The 23,613-nt window shown below is 42.8% G+C and overlaps 1 protein-coding gene across 3 annotated transcripts in view; it reads right to left on the bottom strand.

Annotated features, from left to right (window-relative positions):
- The window catches only part of LOC117348427 (cathepsin L1-like), a 59,861-nt gene extending 41,448 nt beyond the window's left edge, over nucleotides 1–18,413 (bottom strand). Inside the window, exon 1 of one of the 3 annotated variants that reach the window (XM_033920578.1) lies at nucleotides 18,321–18,413. The gene's annotated coding sequence lies outside the window, so the exon portion shown is untranslated. Of the gene's footprint in view, nucleotides 1–557; nucleotides 711–16,965; nucleotides 17,087–18,320 lie in introns of those variants that run through there. The other 2 variants (XM_033920580.1, XM_033920577.1) reach the window with 2 other exon arrangements.
- Nucleotides 18,414–23,613: the final 5,200 nt, after the last annotated feature.

The following is a 23,613-nucleotide window of genomic DNA, read 5'->3' as shown; positions in this document are numbered from 1 at the left end:
TAGCTAGTAAAACATAACCTTATGTCAGGAGCGATCTGAGTAGAGAATGACACGGGGACAAATTTTTCCCTGACCCCGTGAGTTTTGTCGCTGTTGCTATCCCTGTCCCATTCCAGTAAGTTCTGCCTTAACCGCGCAAGCCTCGAACACTTATGATTTTAAAGTGTTTGAGGCTTGTGCAGATGAAGATGGGGCTTGCAGGAATGGGGCAGAGACAGGACAAAAAAAAAAATTTGCGGGGATGGGACAGGAAAATGAGTTCCCGAGAGGTTGGGAAAAATTTGTCCCCGTGTCATTCTATAGATCTGAGCTTGCTAATATTGGCCTGCTGCATGTCTTTGATATGTTAATATTTTCATTTGAGTTAACTGAATTATTTAAAAATTTAAAATTATGTGGATCTAAACTTCTTAGAATGGTTTATTAAAATTGTCTATTTAAGAGAGAAGTGGAACACCATTACATGATGGAAAGCAAAATATTGCAAACATCAAGACCAATGACACTGTGTGAAAGATTCAGAAGTTATTATTATTATTGATGCATGTTTTACTCACCAGAGAGAAGGAAACACCCCAGAATAAGCAGAAAGATGGTGGTCTTCATACTGACTTACTCTTGGTCTTTTTTGCGTTGTAGATCTGTTCCTCATCCCTGCCAGTTCAGCTTTTTATACACCTCACAGCAATTACTTGTTTAACCATTGTAAACATTTTCTTTCTCCTGCTCTTACAATCTCCTGGCAACTTCCCAAAGTACTGATTTCACAAGAGTCTGAGCACCAATTACAACACTGATGTCAATATTTGATGCAGTGTAGAATATTTAGCAATAATGCAATGAAAGACTTTTCAATGACTCAGTGGTAGAGAATGACACGAGGATAAATTTTCCCCCATCCCCGTGGGAGCTCATTTTCCCGTCCCGGTGAGTTCTTTTCCTGTCCATGCCCCATTCCTGAAAGCTCTGTCCTCATCTGCACAAGTCTCAAACACTTTAAAATCATAAGTGTTTGAGGCTTATGTGGTTTCAAGGATTGTTTGAGGCTTGTGTGGTTTCAAGGATTCCTACAATCCAGAACATACAGAGTAAAGTTGAACAAAGAAAAATCAGAACCATGGTTCAACCCCTGCGGCGTACCCAAGGATCTCCACTATCCCCAACTCTCTTCAATCCTTACATTGCATCCCTTGGCACCTGCCTGGACAAATTAGGCTTAATCTCCTATGCAGACGACATCACCATTCTCCTAATTTTTGACCAACCAACGTCCTCCATGACAGACACACTACACAGGATACTAGAAACAGTAGCAACATGGATGAAAAATCACAAACTGAAACTGAACCCAGACAAGACAAAATTCATTCTCCTCGAAAATAATAAAACCCCAACCATAACAAATCTAGTAATAAACTCAATCACATACTCCATACAACCCATTCTAAAACTTCTAGGAATGACGATAGACAGATGCTGTACCATGCAACCACAAATCAACAAAACAATACAAAAATCATTCGCGGTCATGAGAAACTTAAGGCAAGATGCATTTGGCTCTTCTTAGTTTTTTATTTTTTTTTTTTTCTTCTCTTTTCTTCCCATTTTCTTCCCATTTTCTTTATTCTTAAACTCTTCTGATTCCAATTCATGCAACCAACCGCTTTAAAAAAGCGATCCTACCCAATATGTTTTTTCCCATCCCCACTTCTCCCTTTCTTCTCTAAAATATGTAACTTTCCCCCTCCCTTTCCCTCCTATCCGCACGTTCATGTTAGTCAAACTATGTCTTTAATGTTCACTCACTACATTTTATATTTAAAATTTTTATAAATCTTATTGTAAACCGGCCAGATACTTTGTGATGGTCGGTATATTAAAAAGTTAATAAACTTGAAACTTGAAACTTGAAGTTCGAAAATTCTTTGACAGAACACAATTCCAGCTCTCAGTCCAGTCCCTGGTCCTAGGTCTTCTAGACTACTGCAACATACTCTATCTCCCCTGCCTCGCAACCATGATAAAACAACTACAAACAGTTCAAAACACAGCGCTAAGACTTCACTGAGGAAACACGACCATATCACGGCGGCATACCTCGAATCACACTGGCTCCCAATACAAGCAAGAGTACAATTCAAATTCTACTGCCTACTATTTAAAACCATAAACGGAGACAGCCCAGCCTACCTAAACAATCGCCTAATCCAAACTACCTCAACCAGACATAGGAGAACCCACAAACCGTTCACGCATCCCCCAATCAGAGACGTCAAACGAAAAAAAAACTGTACGATGGTCTTCTAGCCACACAAGCAGCAAAACTAGACTACCAACTCTCCAATTTACTGATAACGACCCCAGACTTGAAAACAAACTAACACCATAAGACTCATCCCAATTCTCTGAAGCAACTCGCTCTACTCTTCAATTCCTCTGGAAATGGCCAGATAATTCCTTTTGTAATCCGCCTTGAACCGTAAGGTAATGGCGGAATAGAAATCACTAATGTAATATTAAGGCAGAGCTTTCAGGAGGGGGGCTTGGACAGGGACAGCCACAAAATTCGTGGGACGGGATGGAGAAATTGAGTTCCTGTGGGGACGGGGAAAAATTTGTCGTGTCATTCTCTACTCAGAGGGCCATGCAAAACTAGGGGCCCTATACTGTTTTCCAGTTTTGAAGCATTAATGCAGTGTCTCTGATGGCAGGGTCTGCCTTTAGGGTGATCAATAGAATCTCTGTCTTTAGAACAGAGAATGGGCGCATTCATTTCTGAGTGAGCTGGAGGCCCCTTAGCACTACAGCTGAGGCTATTTGCAAATTGTGCCCTCACCATGGCTTCCGAGGAGGAGTGTGTGACGCAGTGGTTGGATCTCAGCACCTAATATTCAGTGCCGGTGCCCTGACGTGGTCCAGCACTGAATATCCTGGGCTAATCTAGCTGTCGATGCTGACCGCTGCATTTTATAAGCTACGGAAAACAGGTGCGTCTTAGGTCCAGCTTTGAACCTGGGAAAGAAGTCAGGACCTATTAATACAAGACAATCGTAGAGATGATCACCCGGGTGAGGGGGAAGACAGATTAGTGTGTGTCCTACCTTACTCAGAGGCAGCAAAGGCTATGGTAGGGTATATTAGGCAACATTAGCCAATTTTAAGGACCCTGAGAGGGTTAGATGCGTTCCCTATGACAGCTTATACTAAAGGGAAGACGATAGGCCAGATGCTGAACCAACGAGGGGTTTCCATCCAAAAACAGGGTGTTCATATTAAACGTTCACACTGTCAATGGTGTGATAAAACCATTGAAGGAGGATCTTGGTCAGACTCCCAAACTGGGTGAATTATCCAGACTTGGAATGACACCAACTGTAAAACAGATTGGGTAATCTATATCATAGTTTGCTCCTGTCCCCTTGTAGGTCGTACAAAATGTCCAGTCCAGTTAAGACTGAATGAACACAAATCCACAGAAACCTTGTCAGCCCCACTTATACAACATTGGATTTCCAAAAATCATACATTAGACCAGATCAAGTGGAGGGTTATTGATAGCCTGAAAATACAGTGGGCGGAGGGGAATATGGAGGCTAGACTAAATTATTTAGAGCAGAGGTGGATTTACCGCCTAAACACAATTATTCCTTTTGGGCTCAACCTGGAATTGGAGTGGTTGTCTCTCCTGTGATGTCTCCCTGGGGAAAACTTCCCCGTTTCCGTTTAAAAAAATATGGGAGTGATAAACCACTCATCATTTATTCTTTGAAGTTCAGCGGTTAATACTCCTGGCTGGCGGTCAGTGCCGGTTTCGTGACGTCATCTGCTGATGACGCTGCCTGCAGTTGCAAGCTCCACCCTGCGGCGTCACTGACGTCTGGTTTGGGGAGTATTTAGTGTGAGTAGTAGAACGCCACGGCCATCTTGATAACAGTTACTGGGTGGCCGTCGCGTAAAATAAACTCTAGTTAAGGTAAGAATACATATGAATTAGAATTGGTTGGACTTTCAATAGGAGTATGTTTTACTCTCATTAAGATTGGTCTTTTTGTTTTAGGGATTGTAGCCCTGAGGAAACCCTCTAAGGGTGAAACATGAGTATGAACATTGTAGTCACAGCATATCAATTTGTAAAATTGAAGGTTGAAGGTTGAAAGTTTAAACACATTCTATTTAAATCTAAGTATGTAAACAACGTTAAAAGTTTATAAGTGACCCGGTGAAGAATGCATGCATAAAGCCAGGTGTTATGAAAGGATGTTGAACATCTGGTGGCATTTCTGAGGGTCTGAAGATTAACATTTAATAGGAGATAATTGAGAGGTGGCAAAGGGAGACCAGCTCCTAGTATTGGTTTGATATATACCTCCTACTAATAGATTTTGAAACGCAAGATATTAATAGGTCCTTGATAGCCATATTTTGAATTGTTTGTAAACTATGTAGAAGGGCCTGAGAGATGCCAGCATTGACAACATTACAGTAGTCTAGCTGAGAAATATGATTCTCAAGGAGAGTAATCTGGGATGAGTTATCAAGGAAGGAATGGACAGCATGGGATTGTCTCAATGCATAAAAGCATTTCTTCACAAAGTTCAAACGTTAAAGATCCAAATGAAGAAAATAAGAAGATAATATGCACTGGCAAGTTAGATACAAAGCATCGATAAAGTTTAAGTTTATTTGGTTTTTATATACCACCTATCAAGGTTATATAGTGTGCAAACTCATGGAAACACTAATTAAAAGCAAATTGGACACGATCTTATGTTCTTAAGGGAATCTTCGGGATCCCAGTCAGCATGGATTCACCAAGGGTAGGTCCTGCCAATCCAATCTCATCAGCTTCTTTGACTGGGTAACAAGAAAGTTGGACTTGGGAGAGTCTTTGGACGTCGTGTACCTGGACTTCAGGAAAGCTTTTGACAGTGTCCCACACCGCAGGCTGCTAAGCAAGATGGAATTGATGGGGTTAGGAGATACACTAACTGCATGGGTCAATGATTGGCTGAGTGGCAGACTTCAGAGGGTGGTGGTTAATGGTACCCTCTCTAAAACATCGGAGGTGACCAGTGGAGTGCCGCAGGGCTCGGTCCTGGGTCCACTCCTTTTCAACATATTCATAGGGGATCTGACTCAAGGGCTTCAAGGTAAAATAACACTATTCGCCGATGACGCCAAACTATGTAATATAGTAAGTGAATGCAGTTTACAGAATTATATGGCGCAGGACCTGCTTACATTGGAAAGTTGGTCCTCAACCTGGCAGCTAGGCTTCAATGCTAAGAAATGTAAGGTCATGCACCTTGGAAGCGGAAATCCATGCAGGACGTACTTCTTGAACGGAGAAACTTTAACTAGGACTTCAGCAGAACGAGATTTAGGAGTAATCATCAGTGCAGACATGAAAACTGCCAATCAAGTGGAGAAGGCTTCATCTAAGGCAAGGCAGATATTGGATTGTATCAATAGAAGTTTCGTCAGCTGAAAGCCTGAAGTCATAATGCCGTTGTACAGGGCCATGGTGAGACCTCATCTGGAGTACTGTGTGCAATTCTTGAGGCCACATTACAGTAAAGATGTGCGCAGAATTGAATCGGTTCAGCGGACGGCCACCGGGATGATCTCGGGGCTTAAGGGTCTCTCGTATGAAGAGAGACTGAACAAATTGCAGCTCTACACTCTCGAGGAACGTAGGGAGAGGGGAAGACATGATCGAAACATTTAAGTACCTCACGGGACGTGTCGAAGTGGAAGATGATATTTTCTTTCTCAAGGGACCCTCAGCCACAAGAGGGCACCCACTCAAACTCAGGGGCGGAAAATTTCATGGCGACACCAGAAAGTATTTCTTCACAGAGAGAGTGGTTGATCATTGGAACAAGCTTCCAGTGCAGGTGATCGAGGCAGACAGCGTGCCAGACTTTAAGAATAAATGGGATACCCAGTGGGATCCCTACGAGGGTCAAGATAAGAAAATTGGGTCATTAGGGCATAGACAGGGGGTGGGTAAGCAGAGTGGGCAGACTTGATGGGCTGTAGCCATTTTCTGCCGTCATCTTCTATGTTTCTATATAGGCCACAACCTCTCCCTTTCACTTTTTAGGCCTAGCCTTACTTGTAAAACTTTTCAATTACCCTCCCGATGTTGTTTTTTCCTTAAATGTTCTTCTACTTTCTTTAAAAATTGTAGTTCACCCCTCTTTCCCTATGTATCACTAATTAATTATGTGCATCAATTGTATGTTTATTTGTATAAATTGTTTTATTTTGTCCCCCAAAAACTTTTATTGTCATACGCATTTAAAATATTTGACATTGCGTTTATATCAAAATTTTAATAAACTTGAAACTTTTACAACCAGGTACTTAAGTATTTTCCCTATCTGTCCCGGTGGGCTCACAATCTATCTAATGTACCTGGGGCTATGGAGGACCGAGTGACTTGCTCAGGGTCATAATGAGTAGTGCGGGGTTTGAACCCACAACCCTAGGGTGCTGAGGCTGTAGCTCCAACCACAGCGCCACAGAGGCAAAAACTCATAGTAACAATTTTTTGTAGGTACATCAGTAGAAGAAATCCTGTGAGGGAATCTGTGGGACCACTGGATGATCAAGGAGCAAAAGGGGCACTCAGGGTGGATAAGGCCATAGCGGAGAGATTGAACAAATTCTTTGCTTCTGTCTTTATGGAAGAAGTTGTAAGAGATATACCTGAACTGGAAATGGTTTTCAAGGGTGATGAAATGGAGGAACTGAAAAAAATCATGGTGAACCTGGAAGAAGTACAAAGCCAAACTGACAAGTTAAAGAGTAATAAATCACATGCTCCAGATGGTATACATTACAGAAATAACAAACATGCAAGGAATTATTAAAAAAAAGGATGCTAAACATGACTAAGAATGTTATAATGCCTCTGTATCACCCCATGGCATGATCTCACCTTGAGTACTGTGTTCAATTCTGGTCACCTTATCTCAAAAAAGATTTGCAAAACTAGAAAAGATTCAAAGAAAAATGACCAAGATAAAGGGGATGGAACTCCTTTTGTATGAGGAAAGACTAAAGAGGCTTGGGCTCTTCAGCTTGGAAAAGAGATAGCTGAGGGGAGATATGATTGAAGCCTATAAAATCCTGAGTGGGACACTTGATGAAGATACAGGGAAATATTTTTAAAACCAATAGGAGGAAATATTTTTTCACTCAGAGAATAATTAAGCTCTGGAACGCTTTGCCAAAGGATGTGGTAAGAATGGTTAACACAGCTGGTTTGAAGAAAGGTTTGGACAATTTCCTGGAGGAAAAATCTATAGTCTGTTATTGAGACAGACATGGGGGAAGCCACTGCTTGCCCTGGATTGGCAGCAGGGAATGTTGCTGCCATTTGGGTTTTTGTCAGGTACTTGTGATTTGGTTTGGCCAAAGTGAAGATGGGATACTGGGCTAGACGGGCCATTGTTCTGACCCGGTATGGTTATTTTTATGTTCTGCAGCAGAAGTCTTTTTACCTCCCACATTTAAATGGAATCCACCGTAATCCTACCATTGTCCATTTATGGTGGGGATATGAAAATGGAGCAGCAAAGACCTATATATATAGTCACTGAGGTTTTCATGCTGGTTTACCTCTCTATCTCACCCTCAATATCCCTGGTCTCTGCAAAATGGTTGTCTAGGCCAGGCGCTTCGAAGGTTCATAGACAACAACGCGGAAGACAAAGGCGCGCGCCGACAACTGAGCGCAAGACGGAGGCGCGCGCCGAAGAAAATTACTGTTTTTAGGGTCTCCGACAGGGGGTTTTGTTGGGGAGCACCCCCAGTTTACTTAATACAAATCGTGCCGGCGTTGTGGGGGGTTTGGGGGGTTGTAACCCCCCACATTTTACTGTAAACTTAACTTTTTCCCTAAAAACAGGGAAAAAGTGAAGTTTTCAGTAAAATTGGGGGGGGGGGGTTACAACCCCCCAAACCCCCCACAACGCCCCCACAACGCGGCGCGATGTGTATTAAGTAAAGTGGGGGGGATTCCCCCCCACACACACCCCCTTTGGAGCCCTAAAAACAGTCATTTTCTTCAGCGCGCGCCTCCGCACTGCGCTCAATTGTCTGCTCGTGCCTTTGTCCCGGCGCACTTTTGACCTGACACCCGCTTCGAATGCTTTGAGCCTGGGACCAACCCTCATCAGCTTTGGATTCAGATTCTATCTGCTGGTAGTGAACTCTGCATGGTGGAGTTTTTGAGAATGGTGCGTTCATGATGAAGGTCAAGCAAAAAAAAAAAATAAAAAAAGACAAAGGCAAACTCAAATACCAGGGTTATCAATCTTATCTAACAGATTATCAAATGAAAACAGGAATGTAAGAACAGAGAATGGCAAGGACACAGCCGCACTCAGATTTTGAAAGGCAAAGAGAGAATTTCAGGAAATGGTGAGCTTACAGAAAACAAGGACAAAAGAATATATGTGGGGGAGGGGTGTTGGGAAGAACGCAAACAAAATCAGGTGAAAGTTACCGTAACTAGATGTAAGAGGGGAAAAAAGAAAACAGGGCGTCAAAATTATTTGGTGTGGAGAACAAACTGAACAACTGGAGCAGATCCATATAGGGGGGAATGGGACACATATGGAGAGCTGTGGAGAATATGTGAAAATTAAGAATCCCTAATATTTCTTTAAAAAATTTCTAACCCGCTTAAATTATATAGATATATATATTTTTTTTTTCTAAAAGCACTTTTTTTTTTTCATTTGGCTTTCTCAAATTGAATAATTAAGGGGTCCTTTTATCAAGCTGCGGTAGGGGTTTAATGCGCATAATACCGCGCATTAAACCGCCTGCTGCGCTAGCCGGTAATGCCTGCATTGAGCAGGCATTAGTTTTTTAGCCAGCCGCGGGGGTTAGCGTGTGAGGGAATGTCCGACGCGCTAACCCCGCTAGCGCAGCTTGATAAAAGGACCTCTTAATTATTCAATTTGAGAAAGCCAGATGAAAAAAAATGTGCTTTAAGAAAAAAATATATATATATATAATTTAAGTATACCATTTAAATATAAAAGGATTAAGTCTGAGACTGTAATCTGTATTTATATAATGATTATAGAAAAAATAAATATAAACATAAAATCTAACGCGTTTACATAAAAACAAATCAGCATGTAATTACACACTAATCTAATCTAATCTTCTATTTTTGCATCGCTCATACCTAGGTAGGATTAAGGCGACTTAAAAAGGGGGGTGAGGAAAGAGAAGGGGGAGGAGAGGTGGGAGAAGAGGAGAGGAGGGGAGGGAGAAGGGTGGAGGGGGGAGGAGAGGATACAAGTGATTAAGTGTCAAATAGATGAGTTTCCAGTTTCTTCCGGAATCTGGTGTAGTTAGGTTCTGTCCTGGTCATTTCAGTAAGGTCATTCCAAGTTTTTACGCCTAGAAAGATGAGCATTGAGTGGAAAAAACGTTTGTATTGCAGATTTTTTTTGTGGAAGGGAGATTTAGAAGTATTCTGTTGAGGGTTCTGCGGGAAGTAGACCATGCCTTGGAGAAGAGGTGGATGAGAAGAGCCGCGGAGTTTCCGTAAAGTATACGGTGAATGATGCATGCAGTTTTGAAAGTTGTTTGTGATGGGATAGGTAGCCAATGCAGTTGCCTGATGAAGTCTGTAATCAAGCCATATTTTCTCAGGTTGAAGATTAGTCTGACAGCGGTGTTTTGGATGAGTTGCATTTGGTGAATCAGAGTGGTGTTGATTCCCTAACACAGGGGTAGGGAACTCCGGTCCTCGAGAGCTGTATTCCAGTCGGGTTTTCAGGATTTCCCCAGTGAATATGCATGAGATCTATTTGCATGCACTGCTTTCAATGCATATTCATTGGGGAAATCCTGAAAACCCGACTGGAATACGGCTCTCGAGGACTAGAGTTCCTTACCCCTGCTAACACAGAGGTAAATAGGTAACCACAGATTTACAATCAGAATCATAAATCAATCACGAGAATGCCCTCACAAAGTTGTTTTCAGCAGTTTCTTAAATTTTGGAATATCAGAAAGCAGCCTCGACTGTCCTGTGAACTTACTCCATAATAATGTACCTGCAACTGATATTATAGTTGCTCTCATATTAGCATAATGCATTTTTGCTAATTCATCTGTTGATAATCAAAACATTCCCTCTAATCTTAATGATCTAGGGCAGTGATTCCCAACCCTGTCCTGGAGGACCACCAGGCCAGTCGGATTTCAGGGATAGCATTATATGCAAATCTCTCTCATGCATATTCATTAGGGCTAGCCCAAAAACCCGACTGGCCCTCCAGGACAGGGTTGAGAACCACTGATCTAGGAGGCTGGTAAAGCTTCATCAATTGTGTCGCGTTATAGTAGTATGTTATCGTGAATAACTTTAAAAATCAGAACCACGACCTTGAAGACAATGCAAAATTTAATAGGCAAACTGTGGTTTTTCAAACTTGCCCCCTCTTCTACGAAACGACACTAGCAGTTTGTAGCTCTGAATGGCCTGCGCTGCTCCCAATGCTCATAGAGTTCCTATGAGTGGATTAATTGCTTTACTTGATAAGATAAGCGTTACAGAAAACACAATATTGCTGAATCACTGCTCAAGCCAAGCTTTCAGGTTTTTAGCAAAGTGAAGGGCATAGTTTGTTTTCTTCCATCCAGAACAGCATACACAGTGGCTAAGGGCACCCCTTTCTTTACCGTTGAACATGAATTCTTTTTATTGTCTTAAGCAATGCTATGCTAACTGGACTCTCTTGGGGTACACAACACTCTAGGAAGTAAGCTTACCAGTGACAGGAGGCCATTTTGCATTTTCTTCATTAATAAGAGGTACGGTCATTTCTGCCTCAATGAATTATAAAGGCTGGACAGCTTTTCAAAACACGGCACTTTGTCTGGGTTTGAAAAGCTGAGCAGATGCACTCCAGCCCCGGCCTGAAGAGACAAGGTTTGTGTGGGGCTGGGTTTGGGGGGGGGGCGGGATGGGGTGGAGTGGTGCAGGGCAGAGCTGTGGGCATAACGGGGCAGGCCCGGGGGCGTAACAGGGTGGGGCCAAGCGTCCTCTTTTACCAGATGAAAAATCTGGTAACCCTACCTGGTTATCCTGGTTGGAACTTAAACGTTCTGGGCTAGACATCTAAGTGCCAAATAGGTGCACAAACTGACCAGATGACCACTGGAGGGATTAGGTTATGACCCCACCACACTCCCCAGTGGTGCCGAACCCCCTCCCACCCCACAAAGATCTGAATGAAACAGCACATGCCTGTCTCTAGAATAGCAGAATCTGATATGGGAAAACCTAGCAGAGCTGCACCCAGATATCTGGTGGGTGGGCTTGTGGTAGAAAGTGCGAGGCCACCAAAACCCTACTATACTGCTTTGGGTGTGGTTGTAAAACTACAAAAAGGCAGTCTACAAGTCCCAATCCCTTTCCCTGTAGAATATCGTGGATCTAAACATAGAAACATAGAACATGACGGCAGAAAAGGGCCACGGCTCATCCAGTCTGCCCACCCTAATGGCCCACCCCCTAACTACCTCCATGAAGAGATCCCACATGCCAAATAGAAACATAGAACGTGACGGCAGAAAAGGGCCACGGCCCATCCAGTCTGCCCACCCTAATGGCCCACCCCCTAACTACCTCCATGAAGAGATCCCACATGCCAAATAGAAACATAGAACATGACGGCAGAAAAGGGCCACGGCCCATCCAGTCTGTCCACCCTAATGGCCCACCCCCTAACTACCTCCATGAAGAGATCCCACATGCCAATCCCATCTTTTCTTAAAATCTGGCATGCTGCTGGCCTCAATTACCTGTTGTGGAAGATTATTCCAGCGATCAACCACCCCTTCGGTGAAGAAATATTTTCTGGTGTCGCCATGAAATTTCTGATTTTCAACGGATGCCCTCTTGTTGCCGTGGGTCCTTTAAGGATAAAGAGATCCTCTTCCACCTCGATACGGCCCGTGACATATTTGAACATCTCGATCATGTCTCCCCTCTCTCTACGTTCCTCGAGTGAGTACTGCTGCAACTTACCCAGTCATTCCTCATACGGGAGATTCTTGAGTCCTGAGACCATCCTGGTGGCCATTCGCTGAACCGACTCAACTCTCCGCACATCTTTTTGATAATGCAGCCTCCAAAATTGTACACAGTATTCCAGATGGGGGTCTCACCATGGATCTGTACAACGGCATTATGACCTTGGGCTTACGGCTGACAAAACTTCTACGGATACAGCCCATGATTTGTCTGCGCATAACTCGCATGCCAGGATTGACGCCTGGTTTCATTTGGCGTAAGTCCTCAAGCTCAGAGTTTGGTGTGGAATTTGGCATCCAACACTAGTCTATAAAGAGAGCTCATCCCGAAGTGCCATTTATAGAGGGTTACCAGACATCCGGATTTATCTGGACATGTCTTCATTTTAGAGGGCATGTCCGGGCATCCGGATGTCTTTTCAAAATTAGGCACTTTGGGTTTTGAAAAGCAAATCGTGTCAGGAGGGACATCTGCGCATACAACACGGTGATGTCATGTGCACGCACGTACGCCATCATCATGTCACATCCGCACATGCACGGATGCCTTCCTGACTGAGATGAGCAGGCTGAGGGGGCGGGACTAGGGGTGAGGCTAGGGCATGGTGTGGGCGTAGAACTGGATGGGCCTTGGGGTCCGAATTTTACATATATAAAATCCGGTCCGTAATTTCCCCTCTGAAACTGCATGAGAGGCCTTTGTAGAACATCATCTCCTGCTGCCGTTGGTCCCGTGGCAGCAAGAAATGACATTTCAGAAAGGCCTCTCCTGCTGCCACTGGAAGGAGAGGCTACTGCTGCTGCTGGACAGAGTTGTGGGTGGGGCTGGAAAGAGGTATGGGCGGAGTTGGTGGGAGTTATGGGTGGGACTGGGCAGAGTTAGAGTCAGAGCAGTTCAGAATGAAGGCAGGCCCCTTTGGCAGCTCTCCCCTTTCTTTCTTTCTTTCTTTCTTTCTCCATGCCCCCTTTCTTTCTGTCTTTCTCTCTCGATGCCCCCTTTCTTTCTGTCCCCCCCTTTCTTTCTGTCTTTCTCTCTCCATGCCCCCTTTCTTTCTGTCTTTCTCTCTCCATGCCCCCTTTCTTTCTGTCTTTCTCTCTCCATGCCCCCTTTCTTTCTGTCTTTCTCTCTCCATGCCCCCTTTCTTTCTGTCTCACTACCCTCTCCTTTCTTTCTTTGTCTTTCTTTCTCCCTGCCCTCCACCAAGCCACCGCCGCTGCCATCGAGGTACAGGCCCCCAAGCCACTGCCGCCAAGTTCTTCTCTCCCTGCTTCCCAACACCATAAAGAGGACACAGGAGCACTGGGCCGAGCAGCCTTCCCCACCCGACGTCAATTCTAACATTGAAGAGGAAGTTCCGGGCCAACCAGGCTTGCTGCTTAGCTTTAAACTAACAATATCTTTTAAAAACACCATCTCAATTCAATTAAAATTCAATAAATATTCTTTTCTATCTGTTAAATGACTAGAACTCTTTATTTCTCACTTTTGCCCTTATTCTAATACTCTTATTCCTTTACCAAATAGAAATATTTAAAGTAGAGACAAATATTTAATAAACTCTACCAAACCTGCTCAAACTTCCACTGAAATTTACTCCGGATAGCTTTCCAATATAAATTTACTTTGTTTACCTTTTTTCCCCAACTCTCCTTAAGATTTCTATCATCCAAAAACACTTCTTTAAAACAGAGCAATTGATTTACAATTTCTCCTGACAACATCTAAGGGCCTCTTTTACAAAGCCACGTTAGCGGCTTCCCTGCGCTAACGGCCCACAGAGATTTAAAGGGCTTCGGGGCTGTTGCCGTGCGGTTTTATAAAAGAGGCTGTAAGTGTCTTCTTATTCTTAACTCTCATAGTCACTGTATCTATTAAATTTAAAAGCAGTTTTCATCAAAAGAACCCTCTCTAAACTCTACAGAAGTAACACGGGTCCTGTATCTTCCTGTACCTAACTCTCCCTCTCCCTCTAATGCACACTAACATTCTTACTTCACTCATGCAACTTTTAAATACAGTAAAACCTTGGATTGCAAGTAACTTGGTTTGCAAGTGTTTTGCAAGACAAGCAAAACATTTGATTAAATTTTAACTTGATATACAAGCAATGTCTTGCAATACAAGTACATTCCGTATACACACATCACAACTGAGCCGATGGTTCTTCTCTCTCTGACGCTGCGGGAGTGTAGTGACTGTTCTAAACAAGCAAAGTCTTGCAATACGAGTACATTCAGTGTACATGTGTCACAGCATCACAGCTGAGCCGATGGTTCTTCTCTCTCTGACGCTGCAGGAGTGTAGTGACTGTTCTAAATGAGCGAGGTCTTGCAATACAAGTACGTATAGTATTTTGTATTACAGTTTTTGGGTTGTGGAACGAATCGTCTGAGTTTCCATTATTTCCTATGGGGAAATTTGCTTTGATATACGAGTGCTTTGGATTACAAGCATGCTTCTGGAACGAATTATGCTCGCAAACCAAGGTACTTCATTTGCCTTATAAACCAAACCTGTATTAAACTTAAAGCTTTCCTTTAATTTTCAAAATTATATTTTAACTGCAGTATCCCCCCTAGGTAGGTAAAATTCTAACCTGTTTTCATACTCATTGCATGCTTTCTTATATAATCAGGGCGAGAACATAAGAAGGTAATTTTGTTAACAAAATACAGGCATAAGCAGCAGGAAACGCATCTACTTTGTGGGCACAGACACAGTGGTTGGTGATAATGCCAAGGACAATTGAAGCCTCCATCAGGGTAAACTTGATTGCCTGCAGTGCCCTCCAGTGTCACGATTGTGAAATGGCTGCAATTCCCTCCCAGGGACCGTGAACATACTACTACTAGTTATCACTTATAGCGCAGAAAGGCATACGCAGCGCTGTACATTTTGACATTTATAGAAGGTCCCTGCTCGGAAGAGCTTACAATCTAACTTGGACAGACAGACATGACATATAGGGTAGGGGATGCAGAACCCAAGGTGAGAGGAGCTGAAGCAGTCTCGTAGAAGTGGGCTTTTACGAGGGGCCTTGAACACTGCCCGAGACAGAGCCCGCAGTAGGGATTCGGGCAGCCTGTTCCAAGCCTACGGCGCAGCAAGGCAGAAGGGACAGAGTATGGAGTTGGCAGCCGAAGAGAAGGGGACAGAAAGGAGGGACTTATAGCATCCTCAGCTAGTCAACAGAAGAAACAGGAACTTGACCTGCATGGCAATGCACATTGAACAATAATGTCAAATGTGGTGGCCTTCTCTTTGGGAGAATTGTCAAGCTGATAGTCACTGTGGAGATTCACCTAGTAAAGGAGCTAGCAGAGGTATGGTGTTCTGCAAAATATACGACTTAGTCATTTTTATTTTTTAAAAAAAAAGTGCATCCCACTCTATTTTTCAACACACATAAATCATTTACGGGTTGCTAACGATTAATGCATGATAAATGCCATTGTATACTTATGGGTGGCATGGCATTTAATGCACACTAATTTATTAGCACATGCTAAATCTGTTAGCATACCTTAGAGAATGGCACGGGGACAAACTTGTCCTCGTCCCCGCAGGAACTCAATTTCCCCGTCCCTTCTCCGTGAGTTTTGACCCTGTTCCTGCCCCATTCCTGTAAGCTCTGCCTTAACCACACAAGCCTCGGACACTTATGATTTTAAAGTGTTTGAGACTTGTGCAGATGAGGACGGAGCTTAGGCATTGGTGGAATGAGGCATTATGACATCACAATCTGAGCTCTAGAATGTTGCTATGTAGGATTTTAACGTGTTTGAGGCTTGTGAAAAGGAGGACGGAGCTTAGGTATTGGTTGAATGAGACATGACATCACAATCTGAGCTCTAGAATGTTGCTACGTAGGATTTTAACGTGTTTGAGGCTTATGCAGAGGAGGACGGAGCTTGCAGGAATGGGGCAGGGTCAGGAAAAGAACTCATGGGGATGGCAAAATGAGTTCCCGCGGGGATGAGGAAAAATTTGTCCCCGTGTCATTCTCTACTTGGGAGAACAGTATAGAAAATTGAGTAAATAAATAATGTGAAAAGTTTAAGCCTATGATAACCAGAGCTGGCATTATGATGTCATAATGCCTCATTCTACCAATGCCTAAGAGCCAACCTCATCAGTGATGTCAAAATGGCTTGATTGTTCTTTACTTGGCTCATTTTTACTACATTTTGATTTCTAGAGTGGTGGTGTAGAGAATGACATGGGATAAATTTTTCCACTCAACTTCCCCGTCCCGTCCCCATGTGTTTTGTCGCTGTCCCTCTTCCATTCCTGTAAGCTCTGCCTTAACTGCAGAAGCTTCGAACACTTATGATTTTAAAGTGTTTGAGGTTTGTTCAGATGAGGACAGAGCTTGCAGGAATGGGGCAGGGAAACTAAAAGAAAATGAGTTTCTGCGGGGATGGGGAAAATTTTGTCCCCATGTCATTCTCTAGCATACCGTATTTTGCTCTTCTAATTAATACTAATCCCCCCCCCCATTTTACTAAACTGCGATAACGTTTTTTAACGCAGGGAGCTGCGCTGAATGCTGTGCGCTGCTCCCGACGCTTCTAGGAACTCTAAGAGCGTCAGGAGCAGCACGGAGCATTCAGTGTGGCTCCCTGCGCTAAAAACCGCTATCTCAGTTTAGTAAAAGGGGGAGGGGATGCGTATTACTAATTTTCATTGTTCAACTAATTATTTCATAGCCTTGTACAGCTTTAGATTGCTTAGATTTGAGTCACAGATCACTTTTTCTATGGGTCAGTCAATGATACAGCAAAGCTCTGTGACAGAGAGATTGCCAGCTTTTTCGCAGTCCTCATATTCTCCTACCTTCTATAACATCTGAACAGAGCATAGTGTTACAATAAATACAAAACTCTGACCTTGTGGTTAGTGTAGTGGCCTGGGAATTGGGTTCAATTCCCGCTTCAGCTCCTCGTGACTCTGGGCAAGTCACTTAACCCTCCGTTGCAACCACAGAAAGGTAACATAGTAACATAGTAGATGACGGCAGATAAAGACCCGAATGGTCCATCCAGTCTGCCCAACCTGATTCAATTTAAATTTTTTTTTTTTTCTTCTTAGCTATTTCTGGGCGAGAATCCAAAGCTTTACCCGGTACTGTGCTTGGGTTCCAACTGCCGAAATCTCTGTTAAGACTTACTCCAGCCCATCTACACCCTCCCAGCCATTGAAGCCCTCCCCAGCCCATCCTCCTCCAAACAGCCATACACAGACACAGACCGTACAAGTCTGCCCAGTAACTGGCCTAGTTCAATCTTTAATATTATTTTCTGATTCTAAATCTTCTGTGTTCATCCCACGCTTCTTTGAACTCAGTCACAGTTTTACTCTCCACCACCTCTCTCGGTGGTGCATTCCAGGCATCCACCACCCTCTCCGTAAAGTAGAATTTCCTAACATTGCCCCTGAATCTACCACCCCTCAACCTCAAATTATGTCCTCTGGTATACCAAGTCCCATTCCCTTTCTCTTACCTCTTGCCATAGAATTGAAAGTTAGTACTGTACGCACAGTGAATCCTACAGACATAGGTCAATCGAATGCCAATGCAATGTTGTCTTATCCTGCCAACTTATATAATTTGGAGGAATTCAGGGTTTGATGAGGATTTGTATCGACATTCAATGTCCTGTGGAGAGAAAACTTTACCAAGGGACAACGTGCTCAGCTATTGGAATGAGAATTGGCAGCATCAAACAGTGTTAAGCATGTGTTTAAAGGCCCCCCACCTCCAATTTGCAAGTCCATCACATACTGGACCCATCTTTTGACAACATCGACACCTTGTAAGGAGTCCATAGAGACCGATGCGCATCATATAACAAAGACTTGAGTTACAGAGGCAGACAAAGTGAGCCCTCGGACTCTAGTCCAGAAACTTGTCCATACATCCCCTGCCAAACCTTCCTCCAAATCATGATCCCAAACCTTTTCCAGAGTTGTACACCCATCATTCTCCTTAAACATAACCTTCCTATATACAGCTGAGGCCTTCTTATTCTGCCCGATAATACCTGTATCCTCTCTACTCACCAAGTCAAGAATCCATGAACCGCTCAAATAATGCTGAAAACTGCAACCCCTGATAATAATGAGTGGGTCTGAGATGATACTGTCTACTCAAATCCTCAAAAGAAATAGACACCCACACCCACACACAAAAGCAGAATAATATACCAAAAACACTTGTCATGCCTTTAAGATCAGAACTAACCTCTGCTTCTTGCACGCTAATCCCCAAATTATGCCAGTGAGAAACAAGTACGTTGTCTGCCAAAAACCTGAATACATAGAAACACGATGGCAGATAAAGGCCAAATGGCCCATCTAGTCTGCCCATCCACAGTAACCATTATCTCTTCCTCTAAGAGATCCCACGTGCCTATCCCACGCCTTCTTGAATTCAGACACAGTCTCTACTACTTCTTCTGGGAGACTGTTCCACCCATCTACTGCCCTTTCTGTAAAAAAGTATTTCCTTAGATTACTCCTGAGCAATCACCTCTTAACTTCATCCTATGTCCTCTCATTCCAGATCTTCCTTTCAAATGAGACTTGACTCATGCACATTTTCACCATGTAGGTATTTAATATAATAAACACATCAAATGAACTGGTTAATCACACCTACTAGATTAAGAGAAGGAGAAGACCTCAAGTGCTCCAGGATACTGAGTTCAGAAGGACTTCTAGCCCAATTCCTTATTCGACGCCATCATCGGTCATAAAAATCTCCTTGTTAAATAAAGACCTATATGGTTCCAAATCACTTGTTTAAAGTTCAGTCTTGTACAACCAATATTGGCAGTTAATGTAAGGTAATAACTAGTCATTTGGCTGCCTTTCAGTATAAAATGTTTCTCTTCTAACAGAAAGACTACCTGATCATTTAAGATGCCCTGTCGATAACTTTTTCTCCCTTTATCATATCGCTTTCTCGTATTTGTATATAAATTATTCAGTGCCCGTCCCTACAATTGAAAATACATTATTGAAACACCCCCCCTTACTGGTAACAATGCACTTGGAAGACTTCCGCTCAGCTTAGAGGGAACAGTTATTAGACTCAGTGAATTAAGACACAGTTGTGTCTTGTTTTAATGTGTTTGGTACATAGGTCAATGGAAGGTTATTTGGCTAGCTTATCAGTTCTTCTAACGGCAAGACTACCTTATCCTTTATGATGCCCTGTTGATAACTGTCTCCCTTTATCAGATTGCTTCCTCAAATTTGCACTGTACATAAATCTCTTGGTGCAGGCATTTCAGTGAAAGAGAGATAATATATCCCCCACCAATTCTCTGCAGACCACCATTATATAGATAAGTAAGAGCCAGTTAGATTCAGCGCTGATTATCAACGGCAGTTTAAAAACACTAGTTTGGCCCTTAAAGAAAAAACTCTGTTGTAAGTTAACAGGTGCTGTAAACGAGTTCTCCTGCAATATATAATAGAGATATAGCATTGTGAGATTGGGGTGGGGGTGAGAGGTTATGTTAACTTCATTCATTCTCTTTTGATCAACATAACCCAAAAAGAAAAGAGACGGCTTCAAATAATCCAAAACACCGCAATCAAACTGATTCATAAAGCAAAAAAATATGATCATGTAACCCCATTTTTTATTAAATCACACTGGCTCCCTATCTCTCATCGAATCACCTTTAAAGTTATATTTTTGGTTTATAAAACATTAATCTTTAATGAGCCTCAATTCATATCAAAAATGATTGTCCCATATAATTGTTCTCGTTCTCTACGATCGTCTTCATTGAACCTGCTTTCAATCCCGTCTTTGAGGGTTATCGGCACAAGACAAAATGATATGTTCTCAGTGGTGGCACCTTCCTTGTGGAACGCCCTTCCAAATTTTATTAAACTTGAAAAAGATATCACTTCTTTTAAAAAAATTTTAAAAACATATTTATTTCAAGATGCATTTGATTTATGATAAACATATTCCAATTTCTTGCATTCTTATAATAATCAACTAAATTTTTTCTATATCCATTCCATTTTTACCTAATGTGCTTCCCTTTTATGTAATTTCAACAAATATTATAATTGTAACTTTTTCCCCTCTTACCTACTCATTCATGTATGTCCAAATCCTCTGTCTAGTGTCTTGTCCCACCATATTAAATGTATTACCAAAATCTGTTGGTTTTTAATTTGTACATCGCTTAGATATTGTAATAAGCGATCCATCAAATGTAATTAAACTTGAAACTTGATTACCAGATATCTATGGACTCCTTTAACTAAAGTGCGCTAATGATTAGTGTGTGCTAAATGGTAAGAAGCCCAGCATGTCTCACTTTCTCCACCTCCTGGAGATTTGCTTGTGCCACTACTTCTGAAGAGATGCTGCTTCCAGCTGGTCCGGTGTCTTCCCCCTGTGTTGCCCCACACTCCGAACTGTCATTTAAAAACTAAAGGACTTCCTTAGAAAGCAAGATCAGCTTGGACACAATCAAGCAGACTTTTCTTCCTCTCCAAAGCATTCTCTCAAACGCTCTTCCGCTGTATCAGAAGGTGGCCCTTCATATTGACTCAACTCTCTCCCTACCCTCTACTGCTAAAAAGTATAGAGACGCGGAGCAGGTTTTTCCCTCGATGTTGGGCATTTCAACATTGACAGCCGATGTCGATGCACCCAGCAACGTCGCACCAAGATCCCACTGCAACGGAGCTGACACAACCTCTACAACAGGATCTGGTGCCTAATCGACATCGACACCAGGATGATGTCTCCCATCGCTCCCCAGGGTGGAACCTAACTTCATCTAAGCACTCCCCAAAGCATTTGGAACAGGATAAAGTTTATCATACTGCTACTCCTTTGCATTGCAGAAAGCACAGTTCTACATCATCTCCACTACTCCTATTCTTCTGAGGCGCCTTCTTCTGCTCAAGCCTCTTACTCCTCCATCAAGCAAGTGGCATAAACATACAGGCTACTATGCTGCCTTACCATCACAAGACTCTCTACTCCTGCCAGTATTATCAGAGGAGCCACTCAGCCAAACTCTGCAAAATCTGGTCTTGATTACATTGACTTCTCAAGACATTCCCGACTCTCCTTAAACAATTTTTTCTACAATAACCAGGAATATCTCTTCCAGAAGCTTCTACTATGACTAGGGGCATGCCACTTCAATAACAGCATCCTTCTTCTCCACCTCATTCAATCTCTACAATACTGTGCACAAGAGGATGTTTATGGTCGATATCTATTACACTTCTCCCTCCATATTCGCTGTGATAGGGGATTAACAGAACCAAAAATACTGAAAAACTGCGAATAACTTTTTCATGTTATTCGCTGTTTTCTATTAAAAACCATCGTGAATATGGTGGGAGACCTGGCCTGTTCCTGAAAGAGAGGCAAAACACGGTGAAGAAAGTGCTGGGAATCAGTGATTTTCTCTGTAAATGCTTGGAATCAGCGATTTCTCTATGCAAGCTGATGTAATTTGGGGGGAGGAGCCAGCAAGCTAAAAAACGTGAATAATCAAAGCCGTGATTGCTGAAACCATGAACACGGAGGGAGAAGTGTACTTCCTCCATTTAGGCAGCGCTACTCTCTTCACGAGAATCAACCCCATTTCATTCACTTATATGAGAACCAACATCTGCCAGAAACACTCCAGGTCTGCCTTCAGACCCCTCTCCACTGGAACCACAGCTTTCTTCTTAACCGAAAGACATTTCTTATTTGAAATTCCTGGGTACCGTGGCGCAGGCTCTCAGTATAACAATCACAGCTAAGCCTGACCCCAAGGCTGATAATCTCAAAGTTCTTAAATATTTAGACTTTCCAAAGGAGATCATTACCTTACCAATTCATGAAGTGCTATTAGACCAGCATAAAACTATTTAGTCCACACCATATACATCCCATCCAAACATGAAAAGTCTAGAGGCTAAGAATCAAGTGCAAGATGTAATAATGGGTCATTGAAGACCCCGGTTACCACATCAATCTACATTCATAAAATCGGCTAGAGAAAAGTCAAAAGTTCATGGGAATTTTCATCTGCACTACTTCCAAAAGATATGCAATTCATGGACATATTGGGGAAATATAATTATCAAAATGCGATGCTGCAATCCAGGATAGTGTTGCACCAAATAAATTACACCCAATATGTGTACACTTTGTTAGAACGTCTGAAGTCGAACATCGATTCCTTGCCTACACTGTCCACACTGTCATTCAAGCAGCTCCTACGGAATTTAGATTTCTCAAAAAATATGATAAGGGCAGGGTATGACGCCTATGATACAGCAGCAAGAGGGATGGCTATAATAATCTCCACCAGACACATGGCCTGACTTAAAACTTCAGTATTATGTAATGATGTTCATGATAAGGTGATGGACGCCCTAGAGAACAACGACATTGAACAATTACGTTTCACATATAAGAAACTTCCATACTTCTCAACCAAGAAGCTTTACCACACCAGCAAGAAAACTTATAATTATCCTAAACATTATTCCTCTCAAAAACCATCGCAACCATACAGACAGCAATCTGCTACATGAGCACCTAGAGACAAGAAACATCAACATCAATCCAAGGGGCAGCAGCAGAAACCTACTCTATCTTTTTGACACTCCCCCATCTCCACACTTGCCAGTAGGAGGAAGGTTACAACACTTTTACAAGACTTGGAAGTCCATAATATCAGATTCATGGGTGTTATGCATAATTCTTCGAGGTTACAAATTAAATTTTCAGATGACCCTTTGGTCTCTCCTCAGCACCTAAGGTTTTTACCTAGTGTTTAATCATAGCAATAGCCCACTTGAGACAACGGGGAATCAGCATCTTCCCATATCTAGATGACTGACTGATTTCCGCTTCAAGCCCAGACAGAATCTTCCAAGCATTGCAGCAGACAATAACTCTTATTCACAGCTTTGGATTCCTGATTCATCCACAGAAGTCCAAGTTTCATCCTATTCAGCAAATAGAATTCATTGGGGCCCTTTTCGATACTCGAAGTTCATTGATATTCCTCCCCAAGCACTGCATTCATCAATTTTGCTCATCATTTTGCAACTCCATCCTTATCAAAGAATACCGGCAAGAACTTTTTTGCACCTCTTAGGCCATATGGCGGCTGCAGTTCATGTAGTTTGATATGCATGATTGCATTTGAGAGCCCTTCAATGGTTCCTGAAGGCCAGATGGAATTAATACACTCAGCCCCTATCTATGCTAGTTCAGTTGAAATCTCAGATAATACGGATGGTGTGGTGGTGATAACTGCCGGTTTCACTAGTGGCCAGATCGGGAGCCCTTTCCAGCAGGGCACCTAGCATCATCTATACCCCTCCCCCATTCCAGCAGGGGAGAGCCGACAGAGTAGAGCTGCAGTCCGACGCTCAGACCAACGGTCGGTTCGGGAGCCCGTTCCAGCAGGGTACCCGACACCATCTTCACTCCTCCCCCATTCCGAAGGGTCTACCTCTGAGGATCTTGCATCATGTGCGGC

Source organism: Geotrypetes seraphini, chromosome 14 (assembly GCF_902459505.1).
Source record: "Geotrypetes seraphini chromosome 14, aGeoSer1.1, whole genome shotgun sequence".
Taxonomy (NCBI): domain Eukaryota; kingdom Metazoa; phylum Chordata; class Amphibia; order Gymnophiona; family Dermophiidae; genus Geotrypetes; species Geotrypetes seraphini.
This window is presented reverse-complemented; position numbering and strand designations above follow the sequence as displayed.